Source organism: Melospiza georgiana, chromosome 25 (assembly GCF_028018845.1).
Source record: "Melospiza georgiana isolate bMelGeo1 chromosome 25, bMelGeo1.pri, whole genome shotgun sequence".
NCBI lineage: Eukaryota > Metazoa > Chordata > Aves > Passeriformes > Passerellidae > Melospiza > Melospiza georgiana.
In genome coordinates this window covers 6,545,019-6,564,578 of record NC_080454.1, presented here as the reverse complement: position 1 = coordinate 6,564,578, position 19,560 = coordinate 6,545,019, and the positions used below count along the sequence as shown (strand labels likewise).

General features: G+C 51.9%; 3 pseudogenes; 2 read left to right on the top strand and 1 right to left on the bottom strand.

Annotated features, from left to right (window-relative positions):
• The window catches only part of LOC131093377 (uncharacterized), a 1,138,058-nt pseudogene that overhangs the window by 4,257 nt on the left and 1,114,241 nt on the right, over window positions 1-19,560 (bottom strand).
• The window catches only part of LOC131093378 (zinc finger protein 208-like), a 496,041-nt pseudogene that overhangs the window by 186,758 nt on the left and 289,723 nt on the right, over window positions 1-19,560 (top strand).
• On the top strand, window positions 9,445-13,990 carry LOC131093439 (class I histocompatibility antigen, F10 alpha chain-like; annotated as a pseudogene).

Genomic DNA, 19,560 nt, shown 5'->3' with positions numbered 1-19,560 from the left:
ACCGCAGCCCAAAGGCCGGGACTGGGTCCGGGCTCTGTTTGCTGTCAGTGCCGCAGCTGTTGGTGTTTGTTTGCTTTATTACACACACTAGTAAAGAACTGGTATTCCTATTCCCATATCTTTGCCTGAGAGCCCCTTCATTTCACTAGTCTAGAAATTAAGACAGAGGGGGTTTCCATTCTCCATTCCAAGAGAGGCTTTTTCTGCCTTCCCGAGCAGACACCTCTCTTGTAAAGCAAGACAAGCACCCACAGGCACTGAGGGGGCTGCAGGAGGGGCACAAGAAGGCCCTGCAGCACTTGGGCACAAAGGCACAGCAGGTGAATGCAAGAAGGGAGCAGCAAAAGGCCAAGCTGAAGGCAAAGGCCAGGGCAGAGTTCCTACAGCCCCTGAGGGAACATCCCCAGGGCCCAAGGGGGCCCCAGCACCCAGGGCACGGGCTCGGCCACAAACACCTGGCAGAGGCACTGCCCTCCTCGGCAGGGGAGAGCCCACCAAAACAGCCCCTGGCAAGGAACGAGGGCTCCAGCTGCAGGGCACAAGGACACTGCAAGCACAGACAGCAGCACCCTCAGGACCAGCAAGTCCACCCCTTGATGGACATGGATTGGCAGGGCTGTCACAGCTCCATCACACCAGGGACCCACCACACTGCAGCCCTTGAGAACATTCAGAGTGGGTCTACATCGAGAGGAGGCATTTCCTGATGGACACAGGGGCCTCTCAATCCACTCTGAATCTTAGACCTGAAAAGGAAAATAGTAAAGGAATGTTTTATTAACTAGGAAGGAATTTGAGAGCTGGATTTTAATACTGTAAAAGGGATACAGAGGCTAGTTCTGTTCTACCTCTGTGCCAAAATGTGACAAGGCCTATGCTGATGTGAACCTCAAAGTGTGGGCAGCCTCAGGGAAAGAGGGAAAATTAGATATGGAGTCTTTACAAATTACTGTAAAGCAACCAGGACAAGGAATACCCTGTTCCATGAGAGGGAAGGAAGGGCACACAGCCTGGGATTGTGTCCATGTTAAAGGCAGGGCTTTTGGAGCCAAGGATGTCTCCCTACAACACTCCTATCCTGCCAGTCAACAAACTGGATGGATGGACAGAAGGAGGAAACACAGAATTCTCAAGTGTTAAAATGAAGGTTATCTGAGGCGGCTGGCCTGGGCCTTCCAGACAGAGAAAAAGAATTTGAATTATAGGTGGATATTAAACAGGGTCTTGCCAAAGGAATTCTTGTGCTAAAATATTTAACCCTATATAGGATCTCCTATAGCTCAAGTCTGGCATCAATTTAAAGGTCTGACAACCAAAAGAGCTTCTAAATACCGAGCAGGGCTTGGTTATTACAGTATGAAACTTGTTCAATGGCACAGGAGGATTTAGAATTGAGGACAGGGCAAGGGTTTAACCCAGCCTCCTGTTTGAACAGTCTGGAGAGGGGCTGGAAAGGAACTGCACTCAAGGGACAGAGCTCCAGACCCAGGCTGGGACAGATTGATGATGGGACATTCCCTGGCCTGAGGGAGAAAATGTGTTTGTGGATGGCTCTGCAAGGGCAGCAGAATGGAAAAGAGCTACAAGACAGGCTGTTATTAAGGAAGGGGAATCAGACACAGCGCAGGTCACCGCCCCATGCTCAGCTCAACCCACGGAGCTGTGGGTGCTTGTGAGAGCCTGGCACTGAAATGCCCTGAGCAGGAAGGCTTCAACATCTTCTGCTGACACCATGGCACCTAACAGGGGGGCAAAAGCAATTCTCACTGCTTCAGCAACCACTGGAGCAGATATCAAGGGATATTCTCCCACAGGAAGCTGGGCTGGCACAGAACCTGCCCTGGCACTTTGCTGCTGCCAACACCCAGCTCCTGCCTAAGAAGTGCAAAGCAGCACCACTGGTGGCCAAGGGGCCCATGCCAAGTGTCCCTGAGGCCACAAACAGCCACCAGCACAGCTCTACACGGGGGGACCCCTCAGCCTGGACTCAAGGGCTCTGAAGCCCCGGAGATTTGCACTTCCCGCCTGCAGCAGGAGGATGGGAGGCCGCCCCTGAGCCTGCCCTGAAGGCAACGCAGCAGCAGCCAGGGCTCCACAGCGGGCCAAGCCCCTGCGCCTGCCCACAGATCCTCGCCTGGAATCCTCTGCAATCCTGGCCACCCTCCTCTGCCATCTCCAGCCCCTGGGGCCAAGCCTTGCTGCCACTGCTGCAGCTTCAGCGCTGGCTGGGCCGGCACTGCCACAGCTGCTGGGGAACACCACGGCACAATTCCACTCTGGGGCTCACTGACACCCACACTCTGGGCTGCCTGCCATTGAACTGCTGAAAAACGTACCGAGTTTGGTTCTTTTACATCTTCTTTCTCTGCTCAGGCTTGGTTTGTCTTTACCTTGGGGAAAGGAATTTTAAAGCTTTTATTTAAGGGGTGTTACACCACTCAATGGAGATGAGTTTAACACCTGAAGAGACTGGGAACAGCACAAAAGACACCCACAGAGATAACGACCAGCAACAAAACATCAACATTTCCCAGCAGCAGGAAGAGAAGCTTCATTCCAGGCAGCCTCCAGAGGAGCTTTAGAGAAGCAAATGATCACTGCTGGGCAAAGTGTGGACAATGCACCTGGGTCTCTTGCCCGGGGCAGGAATTGGGCTGATTCCCTCTGCCCCTCACCCCAAGCTCTGCCTGCTGGCACTGATGGAATTTGCACAGCTCAAGGCAGAGCCCAGGGGGAGGATATCTGACCCTGCAACACAAACGGGTGAAGCTGCAAAGGGAAACAGCAAATGGAGAATGTTGGGAAAACTTCACTATAAATAAATGGAGGGAATCATCCCTCTGCCCACTCCAACATGTGCTGGCACTGTCTGTGTTATGTAGGATATATTAGAGCACTGGGGATTTTTTACTACCAAAAATTCAGGGAAATCAGTTGGGAATCCAAGGATTTGATGATTTAATTAGAGAAAGGCAGTCAATTGATGCAGCCCTGGCTGGAGACAGCAGCCAAAACCAGGAAAAGATGAACGGCCAGCAGAACAAATCCTACAACACCATGGACCAGCCCCTGGGAACTCGAACCAATTCATATCAGGAGCCACAGAACCCATTTCTCATTTCAATGGCATCATTAGATTACAAGTTGTCCTTGCAATAATCACCAACCAAACAGCTGCAGCTCCTGACCTTCCTGCTGACAAACCCACTGAAATGAGGAACACAACACTTAACCATGGGATGAGATTAGATCATCTCTTAGCAGAAAAATAAGGGTTTGTGGAAAATTAAATGTCTCAAACTGCTGTTGGCAAAGAGATGACAAAGGAAACGTGGTGAAAAACAAAACAACAACGGAAACAAGAAAGCAGCTCATGTATTGGTTCAAACGTGGAAAGGATGGGAATGGGACACGGTTTTGTGGCTCCCTGGCAGACCATGGGTTAAACGAATGCTGTTTCTCCTCTGATGTGCTACTGCAACTCTCATCTTTTTACCATGCTCCACACCTTGAGAGTGCAGCTCATTCAGCAGCTGAGTGAGGGGCCAGGGACTTGTAGATAAGGAAGTAAGGGACGAAATCACCAGCTTCAATAACTGTTACTAATTAACATGGACTGCTGTTCACAGAAAGTCCCGCTAAATTCCTGAACTTCCAGAAGAACAAAGACTTAATAGAGCCGTGAATATCGGCTATTATACAAAAGTGGGGGTGCACATTAACGAGGACATGCAGTTGGCGGATCGGGAGGTCTGAACCTTCCAAGCACCTCAGGCAGTGGGCAAAGGGAGAGGGAGATGAGGCCAGCAAAATGAGAATAAAAAAGGGGCTGCGAACTACAACAATGGCAGAGAGCGCACGGCAAATGCCCCTCGGCCTCTCCCTCTGCTCAGCAATAAAGTCACTTTTACAGGACTCCTCTGTCTCCTCTGCGCACAGAAACCTCCGGCCACGACAATTTCCCCGCACAGCCCCGGGCACGGGGCAGCCCCCTCTGTCCCAGCCACAGCAACCGGGCCGAGCCAGCGCTGCTCCGGCTGCGGCTCCTGCCGAGGCAGCGGCCGCAAGGAGACCGCGGGCAGCCGCTCCCGCAGCGCCCTCACGCCAGCGGCAACACGCGCCGGACACGGCACAACGAACCCGCCCGAGCCCCCTGCCGCCCCCGAGGCCCGCAGCCAGCCCCGAGACCCCGCACAACCCAGCGCGGCTCCCACCTGCGCTGCGGCCGCCTCCGAGCTCCGCCGCCGCCTCACCGCGCTCCGGCCGCTGCCGCCGCTCACGAGACCGCACATACGCTCCGACAATGGCGCCGCTGCCCAGCCACGGCCGCCCTCAGCCCGCCACCGGGGCCCGGCTCCGCCCCGCTCCCACCAATCAGCGCGCCACAACCACGACTGACGGCACCATCGCCCAATCCCAGCCAGGGGCGGGCTCTGCACACGGCACAGCCCCGCCCCGCGCTCTCCGGGCGCCCCGGGCTGCGTGAGGGCAGAGCCGGAGCTGAGGAACAGCCCTGGAACGGGCCCGGGCCCGAGGGGATTGAGCTGAAAACACAAACAAACTTCTCCGCACCTCCCGCCACGGCTTTCCCCTGCGGCTCCGGTGGCTCCGGCTCCGAGGAAAGCCCTCAGTTTTCCTGCCCCTAATTAGGCGCATTAGTGCACCGCTTTAATTTACCGCAGGAAAAGGAAAACTGCCCAAAGCTCTGAGGATGAGTGGGGGAAGGGAGCGATTTCTGACAGAAAACTCCAAAATCTCAGACCAGAATAATGAGAACTAAGTGAAGACCCTTAAATCCACTTTTCCTCCCATGCCTCCATTGTGAAAAACGCCCATCACTTTAAAAAAATAATTTAAAGTTTAATAGTAATAAAATTGTCATAAAAATAGTAATATAATTAGAGTAATATAAATTTGAACAATTGAGATTAGGACAATACGAGACAATAAGAAGAAAGTTATGGAGGACCGGGTACCTTTTCTGGGCAAAATAAGCCCGAAAAAGGACACCCATTAACAGAGGATTAACCCTTAAAAGCAATAGCCTGTTGCATATTCATACACCTCATACATGATGCATAAATTCCATTCAAACAAAGGATTCTGTCTGGTCAGTGTCAACTTCTGCCTCCTAATCCTCAGCGGCGTCTTCATGGCTGAGCAAGGCAGGAAGAAGTTAGTTTCTTCTGATAAGAGAGCAGTAAATTCTCCTTCTCTGAAAGATATAGGTGTCCTGTGGCTGCTATCTGGTGCAAGTACCTCATTCCTTTCTTTAAAAAGTATCCCACATACATAGTTCCTACCTTAACTAGAAAACTGCATTTACCACACTGTTAAAATGTTGATACTGCCCTATTAATCACTACAACAAAATACATATAGTATTTTATATCTGCATAGAGACATATAATATGCACTTTTCACACTGCCAAGGTAAAGGGATTCCTTTAATCTGTCTAACCACAAATAAAATAAATGAAAAGGCTGTCTCTGTTACAGGAAAAAATCTGATATGCCCACAAACACCACAAATGGGCGCGGGGGGGAATTCCTGGAATTCTTTTAATTTGCTTTAATGCACATAAATCACCACACTAGTATTTCCACATAAAATGCTGCACTTGTTGCAAACAAAATCTTAAAATCTCACAGAGCTATACAGTCCCAAGAATCAAATTACCACAATGCAGCCGAAAGAACCACACAGCTCTCCTGTACCTCAAGTCTTGGGAATCAACTTATAACAAGCTGTCTCTGTTACAGCTCTGACAACCCACAAACACCAGTTTAAGTTAAAACCCTTCTAAAAGGGTGGCTTAACCCTCTTGACTCAGGCTCAAGCTTAATACACAGCTTAACACAGATGACACACAACAAAAATTACCAGCTTGTTACAATTGTAACTTTTACACAATAGTCAGCAAAATCTCACACTACACCAGATGAATCCAAAGTTGCATCTTTGCAAACTCCACAAGGACAGGGACCACAAAGGCACCGTGTTACAGCGTTTGATCCTCGCCTCCCAGGTCCCACAGGCAAAGGATTGGTTAACACCTGAACACAAAGCCTTATAAAGACTGGTTATACTCAAACACCAGGTGTCACAGCAAATGCTGCTCCCCAAAACTAGAAAGTTCACACACACAAACTCACTGTGAAAGGGGTATTTCTTTCCACACACACCAACTCAGTTATAACAACCTTAGACCAGCATTTGCCCTTACGACTGCTAGCCTCAGTTGGTGGCAAACTAAGCTCTCTATGCTGAAACAAATGGCAGCACCAAAAGCCCGAGCTCAGTACAACAGTTCAACAACTCTTTCTTCTGGCAACCAGATTTCAACTGCAACTTCAGCTTGCAAGCACACTACAGAGGCACAAATTGCATGTGGGACATCTCCCACGACTTACCAAAGGGCCTCTCCTGACCACACCTTACCGGTCACTGTTTAAAGCTGTCTCAATTTTTAAACATACCATTTTGTCTGGAGTTTTAGTAGTCAGGGGTCCTTGTCTGCTGCTGGATGAACAGTCTGTGCAGCAGAGCCCACTCTTCCAGGAATATCCTGGGGGTGCTGTTGCAGAATGCAGCCTTTGTCGGGGATGAGCCATTTGTCAGGTGCAGGGAAAACTCGGGGATCAATATGAGTCAACAGCAAGTTCCGTTTATTGAAGAGAGCATCAGACACTTATACAGCAAGTAATAAGCTTATGAATATTCTGTAAGCCAAGCGAACTATTGGTTAAACTATACCATCAACTCTTCCTCATTCCTTTGGGCCTACATTCTCTATTTCCCACGTCTCTCTGTCCACTTGTTATCATACCCAGCTAGGCCCAAGGACACGCTATCTTGCAGGTGCAAAAACTCCAACTAGCTGTGTTCGGTACTTTCCCAACTCCTGGTTGGCTAACAAGCGAATGTCTACGTGACTTCTGTCAGGTAGCCACTTCTCCACAGGATGCACCAAGGGGGTCCATGACCTGAGCTGGTATCACAGCCCAGCAGAGCCTCCTCCTGGCTGGCTTTGTAACTGAATCATTAAAACTGAGGATCATGGACAAAGTCTCTCTAACTAGTCAAAAGTTAGAAAGTTGCACGTTTATTACACTGGTGGGCAGCACAGGGGAGTCATTCTCAAAATGCATGACCGCACTACATAAGGATTTTTGCCTCCTGTTTATTTCCCAAAATAATACATATACACAACCCCAGCACCTCCCATCCCCGCATTGTATTAAAATGAGGTTATTAATCCTTCACGCGTTCGCAATTCTTCTCTTGAATTGGGTCGGTGGTCTCAAATTGGGCCAGTGGTCCCAGGGATGAAGTCAGGAAGGTCTTCATCAGGTGCTGGGCATTGTTCTACTGGTTTCAGTATGTTCCTATAATGGTTCACTTGCTCCACTTCTTTCTACAAATGAGCTCATAATATAACAATTAGCTTTAGCTTAAGCATCCAATAATCATTAACCTAACATTGGTGTATCTAACTTCAATATGAATTGGTTCTAACACTCAGCTAAAATCCTAACCCTTTAAAATCATGATTCAATAGGACTTAGCAAAACATAAGATGTGAAAAAGGCTTTTGTGTAACTAAAAACAGTGTAAGGCCATCCACTGACCAGCCTGTCCAAGTAATAAGATAACCGTGACACAAAGCAGAGCACCAGAGGACAATTAGACAATACCATGTTAAAATTAGGGAGGCCATACTGCATCCTTATCAGAGGATGTGAAACAGCAGGATGGAGACACAAAAAGAAATAAAATATATTGACCTGACACACAGGATGTTGTGCAGATAAGCTGGAGTGTGAAGAAGTCAAAGAAAGAACTTCCCAAAACATCAGAAAGTTCACAAGAATTTTTGAATAATGCATGAAACACATGAATGTGCATATATCTCAGCAATGTAACAGTATAAAGATAACATTGTCTATGTACACCCCTGTGTTCTTTGGCTGTTTGCCAAGAGCACTCCAGCGCATGGGAGGGGTGGGGGAAATATAGTCCTTTTCTGGATTTTTATTGTTATTGTTATTATTCTTCTTATTATTATTAGTACTACTATTACTCTTACTATTCCTATTAAACTTTTAATAACTCTAAGCAGTGAGTTTTGTTTTTCACACCCTGAACAGGATCAGGACCCCCCTGAGTCCCCCATTCCTGTGAACGAGGACCCCCTGCAGTGGATCCCAGCCAGGCCCTTATCTAGCACCGGGACCCCCCCAAACCCTGATTCCCAGGAAGGGACTCCCCCTGAACCCCCATTCCAGGGTACCAGGACCCCACTGCATGCCCTTATTCAACATCAGGACCCCTGTTCACCCCCATATCCGGGACTGGAACCCTCCCAAAGCCTCCATTCTCAGGCACAGGGACCCCCCTGCACCCCCTTATCTGTGGATATATCTTATCTGTGAATATATGTATTGTTATAACAGCAATAAGAATACAACAACTGAAATGTAGTGAGAGTCCTATGTGTTACATAAGTGGGTCCTAGCTATTCTAAATGAGTCACAGCTGCAAAGTCCTTGGTTGGGCAGCAGCTGTGGCTCGTAAAGATAGCTGGGATAAAAGGGGTGGGTCGAGAGCCCAGGAGGAGCCCCTAAGAAGACACATGAAGAACTGTGCTGCAGAGAAAACAGCTTGCTACAGTATGGGACTTGAGAAATATGAATAACAACAAGAATGAAACACTTATCCAGCACAGGGCCCTCCTGCACCCCCTTATCCATCACCGGGATCCCCCTGCACCCCCTTATCCATCACCGGGATCCCCCTGCACCCCCTTATCCAGCCCCAATGCCCCCCCGCACCCCCTTTTCCTGGACCCCCCCTCCCGCCTTCCCCAGCCCCCACCCATCACCTTCCTCAGCACCGGGGGCCCTGCACCCCCTTTCCTGGGCACAGGGACCCCCTGGAACCCCCATTGCCCTCACCCCCCATTCCTGGGCACAAGGACTCCCCGAACCTCCGTTCCTGGGCAGGGGGACCTCGCTGCACCCCCTTATCCGGGACTGGGACCCCTCCTGGACCCCCTTCACGTGTTCTGGGACCCCCCGCACCCCTCCCCGGCCCTCCCGCCCTTCCCTGACGCCAGACCCGCTCTTTTCCTTCACCTTTGCATCCCCAGATCTCCCAAATTTCCGGATCCCCCCAGTTCTCCCCTCCAGGCGCTTCCTTAAGGGGGTCCCAGGGGTTCCCACGTGGTTCTCAGAGGGCTCCAGGGCGGTCGCAGTGGGATCCAGAGGGATTCTCTGCAAATCCTCCGTCCCCTCCCCGCCCCGCCCTCCTCGGTCCCTTTCGCTTCCGCGTCCCAACCTGCGAGACCGGGATCTGCCCGACGACCGGTGACGTCACTGACAGATTCGGGCTGCCATTGGCGGGCAGGAGACAGCGGGGCCAATGGCGGGGCCGGAGGCGGCTGTGGGAGCCGGGCCATGGCCATGGCTGGGGCGGGGCCGCAGCCGAGCAGCGCCATGGCTCCAGCGCTGGGTCTGGGGCTGCTCTGGGGGCTCCTGGGGCTCCTGGGGGACCTGGGGGGCGCGGGGGGCGCGACCAAAGGTGAGTGGGAACCCCGAAACCGGGAACTCCCTGAGCGTCCATTTGCGGGCACCGGGACCCTCCTGAACTTCTGTTATCGGGCACAGGAATCCCCGTAGCCCTATTTTGGGTCCTGTGACCCCCTCCATCCCCTCCTTCAGCACCGGGACCCCCTGTTCCCCTTATCTGGTACCGGGACCCCTCTGAACTCCATTCCTGGGCTCGGAGATCCCCGTGAACGTTCATTTCTTGGCAGCGGGACCCCCTGCGCCCCCTTATCTGGCCCCGAGACCCACCGGATCTCCCATTCCTGGGGATCAGGATCCCTTTGAACCCTGAATGTCGGCACGGGAACCCCCCTGAACCCCCATTCCTGGGCACTGGGTCAGCCCTGAATCTCCATTTCTGGGCACCAGGACCCCCCTTCACCCCCTTATCCGGGACTAGGATCCCCCCCACACCCCCGTCAGTGCTCTGGGATCCCCCTGCCCCCCTTTTCGGGCATCCCGCCCTTCTCAGACCCTTTGGACCATTTCCTTGACCTTTGGATTCCCCCAGGTCTCCCAACTTTCCGTGTCCCCCCCGTTTTCCATTCCAACCACTTCCCGAAACGGGGTCCCAGAGGATCCCAGGGCGTCGCAGGGGGGATCCTGAGAGATCCAGATGAACTCCCTGGAATTCCCCGTTTCCCTCGTCCTCTCCCCCGGCGTTCCCTCGGTCTTTTCTCTTTCGCGTCTCCCAAACTGCGTCCGCCCGCCTCTCCCAGCCCCAGACCCCCCTTTCTGTGACCAGGGACTCCCTGGAGCCCCATTTCTGCCTTTCCCAGCTCCCAGACCCCATTTCCCTGAACACCGGAGACCCCTGGACCCCCTTGGTGGGCACAGGGACCCCCTGGATCCCCCATCCCGCCTCTCCCAGTCCCTTCATTGGACCTTGGACCCTTCCAGGCTCTCCTGCTTCCGTTTCCTGATCCTTGGACGTCCCCACGTGGTCCAGGAAGGTCCTTGGGTGGTTGTGGAGGTTCCAGGGGGATTCGGGGCTCTGGGACACCTCCTGAATTTTCAGTCCTGGGCACTGCCCCCCTCTGCACCCTCTCATCCAGTACCAACAACCCCCTGCACCCCCTTTCTCCTTTGTCCTGCTTTCCCCAGTCCTCCTCTTTTCCTTGTCCCTGAGACCCCCTGGACCCCCATTCCTGCTTTTCTCAGGCCCCAGCCCCCCCCTTTCCTCTGCATCAAGGACCCCTGAGCCTCCCATTCCCAGCTCTCTCCACCCTGTGACCCCTTTCCTTGGCACTGGGGATCCCTGGACCCCCTTTCCTCGGCACAGAGATCCCCTGGAACCCCCATCCCACTTCTCCCAGTCCCTGCACCTCCTCTCCCATAACCCTGGAACCCGCCGAGCCCCCATTCCTGGACACCAGGACCCCCTGCAGGCCCTTTCCTGTCCATTCCACCTCTCCCACCCTGCACACCCTTTCCTTGGCCCCAGGATCCCCAACCCCCTTCCCAGCTCTCCCAGTTCCCCTTTCATTGATCCATGATCCCCTCAACCCCCCCAAATCTCCGTGTCCCCCCAGTTCTCCACTCCCTGCGTTTCCTGGATGTGGCAGTGTCGGAGCCCAGCCCGGGGATCCCCCAGTACATGAGCATGGAGTTCGTGGATGGGATCCCCTTCGAGCGCTACGACAACAAGCGGGGCCAGGTGGAGCTGCTGACGCAGTGGATGAAGGATGGAGCTGAGCCAGGATATTGGGATAGAGAGAACCAGATCTATGTGAGGAACCAGCACGTGGCTGCCAGGGACCTGGAGAGACTGCGGGAGTGATACAACCAGAGCGCGGGTGAGTGGGGGGATCTGTGGGGCTGGAATGGGATCCATGGGGCTGGGATGGGATCTGGGGGGCTTGAATGGGAACTGTAGGGCTGGGGTGACAATCCATAGGGCTGGGATGGGATCTATAAGTCTGAGGTGTGCATTCACAGGGCTCCAAGGAGCTGAAAATAGGAATCCATTAGGTTGGGATGGAATATCTTGTGATCCATGGGTTGGAATATGGATCTGTGGGGATGGAATAGGATCCCTGGGGCTGGGATGGAATTTATAGGTCTCCAGTGTGGATTCACAGGGCTCCAAGGGGGTGACACAGGGATCCATTAGTCTGGGATGGAATATCTTGTGATCCCTGGGGCTGGGATGGGGTCTGTGGGGCTGGGTTGGGATCCATGGGGTTGGGATGTGGATCCAAGGGCTAGGATGGGATCCATGGGGCTGGGGTGGGATCTATAGGTCTCAGATGTGGATTCACAGGGCTCCAAGGGGCTGAAATGGGGATCCATTAGGCTGGGATGGGATATCTTGTGATCCATGGGGCTGGGATGGGATCTGTGGGGCTGGGTTGGAATCCATGGGGTTGGGATATGGATCCATGGGGCTCCAAGGGGCTGGGATGAGGCTCTGTGGGTCTCCATCAGATTCTGTGGCTGGAATGGGGATCTGTGGGGCTGAGACACAATTCCATGGGTCTCTGTGGATACAATCCCCCCAGGTCTCCACACAAGGTTGAGAGTTTATGGCTGTGACCTCCTGTCTGACGGGAGCATCCATGGATCCCAGCAGATCAGCTACGACGGGCGGGATAATCTCTCCTTTGACCTGGGATCTGGGAGGTTCATGGCAGCCGACAACGGTGCTGAGATCACCAGGAGGCGCTGGGAACAGGAAGAGGTGGCTGAGGGTTTGATGAATTACCTGAAGCACGAATGCCCGGAATGGCTCCGGAAATTCGTTGGATATGGGCAGAAGGAGCTGGAGCGCAAAGGTGGGAGCAGAATTCCTGTGGAGATTTGGGATTTGGTAATGGAGGACTTGGGATCACGGTAATTCCTGTGGGAATTCCATGGGTAGATCTCACCTCAGTCCCATTCCCATGGAATTCCGTGGTCAGATCTCCCCTCCATCCCATTCCAGTGGGAATTCCATGGTCAGATCTCACCCCAATCCCGTTCCAATGGGAATTCCATGGATGTCCCTCACCATTATCCCATTCCAGAGCCCCCTGATGTCCATGTGTCCGTAAGAGACGAACACAGGACGCTGATCCTGTCCTGCCATGCGTACGGATTCTACCCCAACACCATCGCAGTCAGCTGGATGAAGGGGAGTGAAACCTTGGATCAGGAGACGGAGTGGGGCGGGATCGTTCCCAACAGCGACGGCACCTTCCACACCTGGGCCAGGATCGAGGCGCTGCCGGAGGAGCGGGAGCAGTACCGGTGCAGGGTGGAGCATCCCGGAATGCCAGAGCCTGGGATCTTTGCTTGGGGTGAGGCTGGGAATGTGGGGATTGGGAATTTGGAATTCCCAAATGGGGATTCCCCTCACCTCCTCACTATCCCACGTTTCCCAGAGCTGACATCTGGCGGGAATCTCACTGTGGTGGTCTCTGTGTCCATCATCACTGCCATCCTCATCCTCATTGTCCTCATCGGATTCGGCGTCTGGAAGCTCCAATCCGGTAACACACGGGATGGGGGTCAGGAAGGGACACGGATCCACTCGGCACCGTTCTGGGAATCCTGTGCCACCAACGCTGATCCCACTTTGTTTCCACAGGGAGGAGAGACAGGAATGGATACAACCCGGCAGCTGGTGAGTTCCAATGGCGGATCCAGCTCTGGATCCCCTCTGTGCAGATCCCAGGATGGATCCAGGGGTTAATCCCAGTGTGTGATCTGTGCTGGAATCTCATGGATCTTCTCTTTCTGCAGGAAGGGACACGGGAACCAACAGCTCAAGCACAGGTACGGAGCAGGATCAGGGTGGGATTCCAGAGGGGGATTGGGGCAGGATGGATGGACTGGGATCAGGAAGGGGTTACAGAACAGGGCAGGGGTCCGTCCAGAGTGGGATCAAGTGGAACTTGAACTGTAGAGTGGGATTGGGGCTGGATTCTGGAGCAGGATTAGGTGGGATGGATGGAGCAGGATTGGTCCAGGATGGATAGAGTGGGATCAGGGAAGGATTCCAATTCTGAATTGGGTGGGATGGATGGAGCCGGACTGGGGCAAGATTGGGGTGGGATCACGTGGGATTCTGCAGCAGGTCCTGCTCTCCATGGGCTCCAGCCAGGCCAGCCTGTGGAATGGGGACAGGGACAGGGTGACACCATGACCTTCTCTCATCCTGGCAGGAATCACTGCCTGAGTGATCCATGGAGCTGGATCCGGCCCCTTCCCTCTTCCCAGGAAAGCTGAGAGCTGCCACCAGAGCTGATCCTGCTGCTCCCACCCACCCCACAGGTCTTTCTAACAGATCCATTTCCAGTTTTCCATTTCCCAGTGTTTTAAAGCCAAGAACCACAAATATTCACAATGCTTCAGTTCTGGTGTGAAATTATCCTGCTTGGGGCAATAAATCTACTTGAGGCAATATCCTGCATTGTCAAGCAATTTGTATTCTATTTACTGTCTGTATGGAAGTTGTTTTCTGTTAAGTAGGCAGTTTTCCTTATCTCTTCCACAACCTGGGAGATATCTGCTGAAAACAGACTATTGAATGTGACTGCCTGACTGGTAAGTACTATAACATCCCAGTGTGAGATGCTCCGCCCAGAGGGGAGAGCCAAGCATTCCTACCTGGATATAATCTTGAGGTTCTGGAACACCAGCACAGTGAGACAGAGTGAAAAATCCCCCAGAGTAAAAATCCATTTTGAATTAGGTGAAATGTCTAAAAAGGGTGAAAAGTCTGTAAGGCCAAAGCTGAAGGGAAAACTGCAGAACTGAGATAATGAGGAGACAGGGGGAGACAGATAAAGAAAAACAGAAACTACTGCAAGGGCAGGCCGGCCTGACCCAGGAATTCTTTTTGATAAAGGGGAACTGGTGGCAAATGTCACGCGGAGCCCATAAAAATTAATATGTATGAGCCTATTGTGAAACTGTATGCATATGTATTTGTAATGGAGATAAAAGGAGATCTAAAGTTCTCAGAGGTACGCATGACCTTTTAGGGAGAGAAATCTCCAGATGCATCCAGCGCTGCAATAAACATACCAAACTTCACAACTTTTACAAAGTTGTGGGGTTCTCATTTTTTTTCTCCGCAAAATAACAGCTTTCTCCACTGGATCCCCAAAGGAACAGCAGCTGCCTCTTCTTCCCCTGGATCTTCAGAGAAGACTCCACCCTTCTACAGGATCCCTACTCCAGCAGAACCCACCTGACACTCCAGGAGGATTGCAGTCACAATTCCAATGGGACTGCTACCCACACCCTGACCCACAGGGTGTCAGGTTGTGTTCTGACTCTGTCAGTGTTGTTCTAGTGTGCTGCATTGTTCATTTTATCCTTTTATATTTTTCCCTAGTAAAGAACTGTTATTTACTGCTCCCATATTTTTGCCTAAGAGCCCCTTAATTTAAAATCTATAGCAATTTGGAGGGGTGGGGAGGGTTTACATTCTCCATTTCAGGGGAGGCTCCTGCCTTCCTTAGCAGACTCCTGTCTTTCCAAACCAAGACAGATTTTGGCACCCAAGAGCACAGAAACAAAAAGGGAATTTCAGTTCTTGAGTAATCTGATTTTTTGTGTGCATCTATAGAAACCTCATTAAGCGACACCATATGGTCCACCTTGCCCTGGTTTGGGTGGCATGTGATCGTGGCTGTATTTCTCCCATTGGTAGGCCCTTATCTAAACATGGGTCCTATAACCAAGGCTACCGTGTCTGTTATCCGTTTTGTTTTATGGGTGAATAAGGTGAGGAATTAATGGATTTTTAACTTCCTCTGGAAAGCAGGCACATGGATTCACAGCTATCACACCCTAACTGTATGTTTCTGGGGTTACTTTAATAATGGCACCTGCTGTAAAGAAATGACACTGGGCGAAATCTTCTCCAAACCCTTTAACCATCTCTTTGGGTCCGCCCCACCAGTTTTTGAAGTGTTCAGATCCACTCTAAATATTAATGATATCATACAGTGTCTGAAGTTGCTGATAGGCCTGCTCTATTTAGCATTTAGAGAGAAGGGGAGACTAACCTGGATAACCACCCTGACACCTACTCCAGAACCCAATACGCTACTAGAGTCTAGGGATGCTGCTGCCCCAGAGCCTGATCCTGCCCCACAGCCCACCTCAGATATGAACCACCCAGATTGCTGGAGGGTCTGGTGAAGGAGATAGGCCAGATGCTGAAGGAATACACTTCCCCAGCTGGTGAGAAGCCCTCCCCCACCTTGATGAAGGAGAGTCTAATGGTTCAGCAGCAGAACCCACAGATATTGCAACTGTCCAGGTTCCAGCTGAACTGCAAAGGCAGACACAGCCAGCAGCAGTTGCCCCTGTAGAAACAAGGAGATCTAAGATGAAAGCAGAGCACTCAGATAAGGGAGGGTCCTCACAACCCTCAGGAGACCCAGAGATTACAATCATCACCAAGTCCCTGACCTACAAAATCTCTGAAATCTGCACAAAGACATTGTATGAAGGGGATGTGAGACTTATACAACCTGGCTACTTTGCATCTGGGACCTTATGGGTACAGGTGTGCAACTGGATGGTGGTGAGGCAAGGAATTTGGGACCCCTGACCCAGGACTCAGGTACCAATCAGATTTTTGTAAGGGAGCCAGGGTCCCTTTCCCTCTAGGAGCAGCTTTTAATAAGTGTCAGAGAAAGGTTTGTCCACAGGGAGAGAATGCAGGACCAGCACCACAGAATGTGCTGAAAAACTCTTGAGGAAGGGATCCAACGCCTGAGAGAAGTGGCAGTATTGGAGGGACTCTTTGGGAGGGATGGAGAGCATGAAAATGACCCCGACAAGTTCAGGTGCACAAGGCAAATGTTATGGAGTCTGGCAAATCTGGGGCCATCCCAATACACCACCTTCATTGCAATGATTAATGCTGATAGCAACCAAGAGACAGTGGGTTCTGCGGCCAAGAAGCTTAGGAATTATGAAAGTATGATCAGTGGCCCAATGTTGGCTCATGTCTCTTCCGTGGTCAAGGAACTCAAAGAGGAGATTTAGGGAGATGGTGAGGGAGGAGGAACAATTCCCACATCCCACCAGTGCAAGTCACAGGCCCCAGAGTCAGAGCTCAACGTCCCCCAGCTAGACAGAGAGGGTGCACCCTAGAGACTGACCTGTGGTTCTCCCTGCATGACCATGGGGAAGACATGGGAAGGTGGGATGGGAAACCCACTTCTGTCCTGGCATCATGGGTGCATCAACTCAAGGAGGGAAACACTAACCAAGGGAGTTCCACTAAAGTGAAGGTACCATTTATACTCAGGAAAGAAATAATAACCAGAGTTAGGGGGGCCCTGCCTGTAGCCAGGAAGAGGCACAGTGTCATGGTTTGACACTGGCACAATGCCAGTGCCCCCATGAAAATACACTCTCCCTGGTGTCTGCTGTGAGATGTGACCAGGAATAAGCAAAGCAGGCTCCCACTTAGAAATAAAGAAAACTTTATTAGCTAAACTACAAGAAAATAACTACAAGTGAAGGGGAAAAAACAAACCACACAAGGACAATGAAAACGTTACAAAAGCATTTTCCTCCTCCCCCCCCCATGTTTCCAATACAATACATCTCCCAAATCACCAACTCTTGGTCCGGCACCACCCTTTAGAATACTCAATCCTCAGTTCATCAAGAGGAGGAGTCCTTCTTTGTGCCATGGTGACCTCTTCCTTCATGTCCAGTGCTCTCACCACTGTGCATGGACCAGAGCTGCTTCCAGGATCGTCTTTCAAGGATGCCTCGTCCCACTCCAAAAAAGGCACAGTCTCAACTTTGGGACATCTGTCTCCCCCCATATTTTTTAACCCCCTGAGGCCAAGGGGTACCCACACTGAACCCTCCTGGCTCTGGTGCGTTGCCCTCCCTGGACACAGTCTCTGTATCACAGGAAACATGGCTTTGTCCATAGCTATACAAAAAAAGAGTCCACCAAAAATGCCACTCCACCTTCTCCATTGCTCCAACATCTCTCTTACTTGCCCAGACCTTCACCACTCACCCATTTCCTTCTTCATCCTCTACTCTTATCTCTCCTTTAAGAAGGGTTAATGTTCTGTAAAGTTTGCATTGTCCACAAAGGGTTAAAAGCTGCTACAAACTGCCAGCTGGGACAGCAGCCGACTCCTCACTGCACCTCGCCCCCCTCTTCCCCACAGGCCCAGCTGTGCTGACAGCACATGATATCAAGTTTCAAGATAACAGTCCCCAGCAGGGCTCTCTCCTCTCTCTCTCCGAGGGGGTTTACCTGGTACATGGCTATACAAATTCCCGGTGCTTCTCTCTCTCCTCCACCCTTGGGCCGGGCCCACCTCATGGCTATGTGGCTTCCCCTGCCCTGCCCAGCAGCAGACAGCTGGGCAGGGGAGGCCTGACCTGCTTCCGTCACTGAAATCCCAAGAGGGCTTCCCAGGGGAGCAGCTCTGCTTTTAACCCCTGTGTGTTCTCAGAGGCGGATCCAAATCCCAGTCAAACCAGGTGCCAGTATTAAAATCTGAACACCTATTGGGCTGACCACAGCATCCCAGAAATCCCATTTCCTGTCAAACCACCACACACAGGAAAACCGGATCTTTGGACGGTGTCGATCCGATGGCCTGGTACATCAGAGCCACAAAAATACGACGCCTTAGTTGATTCTGGTGCGCAGTGTACCCTGATACCATTGGGGCATGTGGGGGCAGAACCTGTTTCCATTGCCGAGGTAAGGGGGGATCCCAGCAATTGACCCCGTTGGAAGCTGAGGTGAGCCTGACTGGGAAAGAGTGGCAGAAACATCCTATTGTGACTGGCCCAGAGGCCCCGTGGATTCTGGGCATTGACTTCCTCTGGAAAAGCTTTACAAAGACCCAAAGGGACTCAGGTGGACTTTTGGAATAGCTGCTGCAGAGACCGAGAACATGAAGCAGTTGAACACTTTGCCTGGACTATCAGAAAACCCATCTGCAGTAGGACTCCCGAGGGTAGAACAGCAACAAATACCAATTGCCACCTCGACAGTGCACCTCTGGAAGTATCAGACAAATCGGGATGCCGTGATCCCCATCCACAAAATGATCTGCAAGCTGGACAGCCAAGAAGTAGTAATCAGCAAAACCCACTCACCCTTCAACAGTCCCATCTGGCCTGTGCACAAGTCTGACAGAGAATGGAGATTGACTGTGGACTATCGTGCATTGAATGAAGTGACTCCACTGCTGAGCTCTGCTGTGCCGGACATGCTGGAACTCCAGTACGAGCTGAAGTCCAAGGCAGCAAAGTGCTTTGCTGCCACTGACATTGCTAACACATTTTTCTCCATTCCTCAGGCAGCAGAAGGCAGGCCTCAGTTTGCTTCACCTGGAGGGGAGTGCAGTACACCTGGAACCGACTGCCCCAGGGGTGGAAGCACAGTCCCACCATCTACCAGGGACTGATCCAGACTGCACTGGAAAAGGGTGAAGCTCCAGAACACCTGCAGTATATTGATGACATCATTGTGGGGGAACACGGTAATGGAAGTGTTTGAGAAAGGAGAGAAAATCACCCAGATTCTCCTGAAAGCCGGCTTCTCCATCAAGAAGAGCAAAGTAAAGGGACCTGCTCAAGAGATCCAGTTTCTGGGAGTGAAGTGGCAAGACGGAGGGCGTCAGATTCCCACCAATGCCATTAAGAAGATCACAGCGATGTCTCCACCCACCAATAAGAAAGAAACACAAGCTTTCCTAGGTGCCACAGGCTTTTGGAGAATGTACATTCCTGAGTACAGTCAGATCGTGAGCCCTCTTTACCTGGTCACCTGCAAGAAGAACGAGTTCCACTGGGGCCCTGAGCAGCAGCAAGCCTTTGCCCAGATCAAGCAGTAGCCCTTGGCCCAGTCAGGACAGGACCAGAGGTGAAGAACGTGCTCTACTCTGCAGCTGGGAACCATGGCTTGTCCTGGAGCCTTTGGCAGAAGGTGCCTGGGGAGACTCGAGGCCGACCACT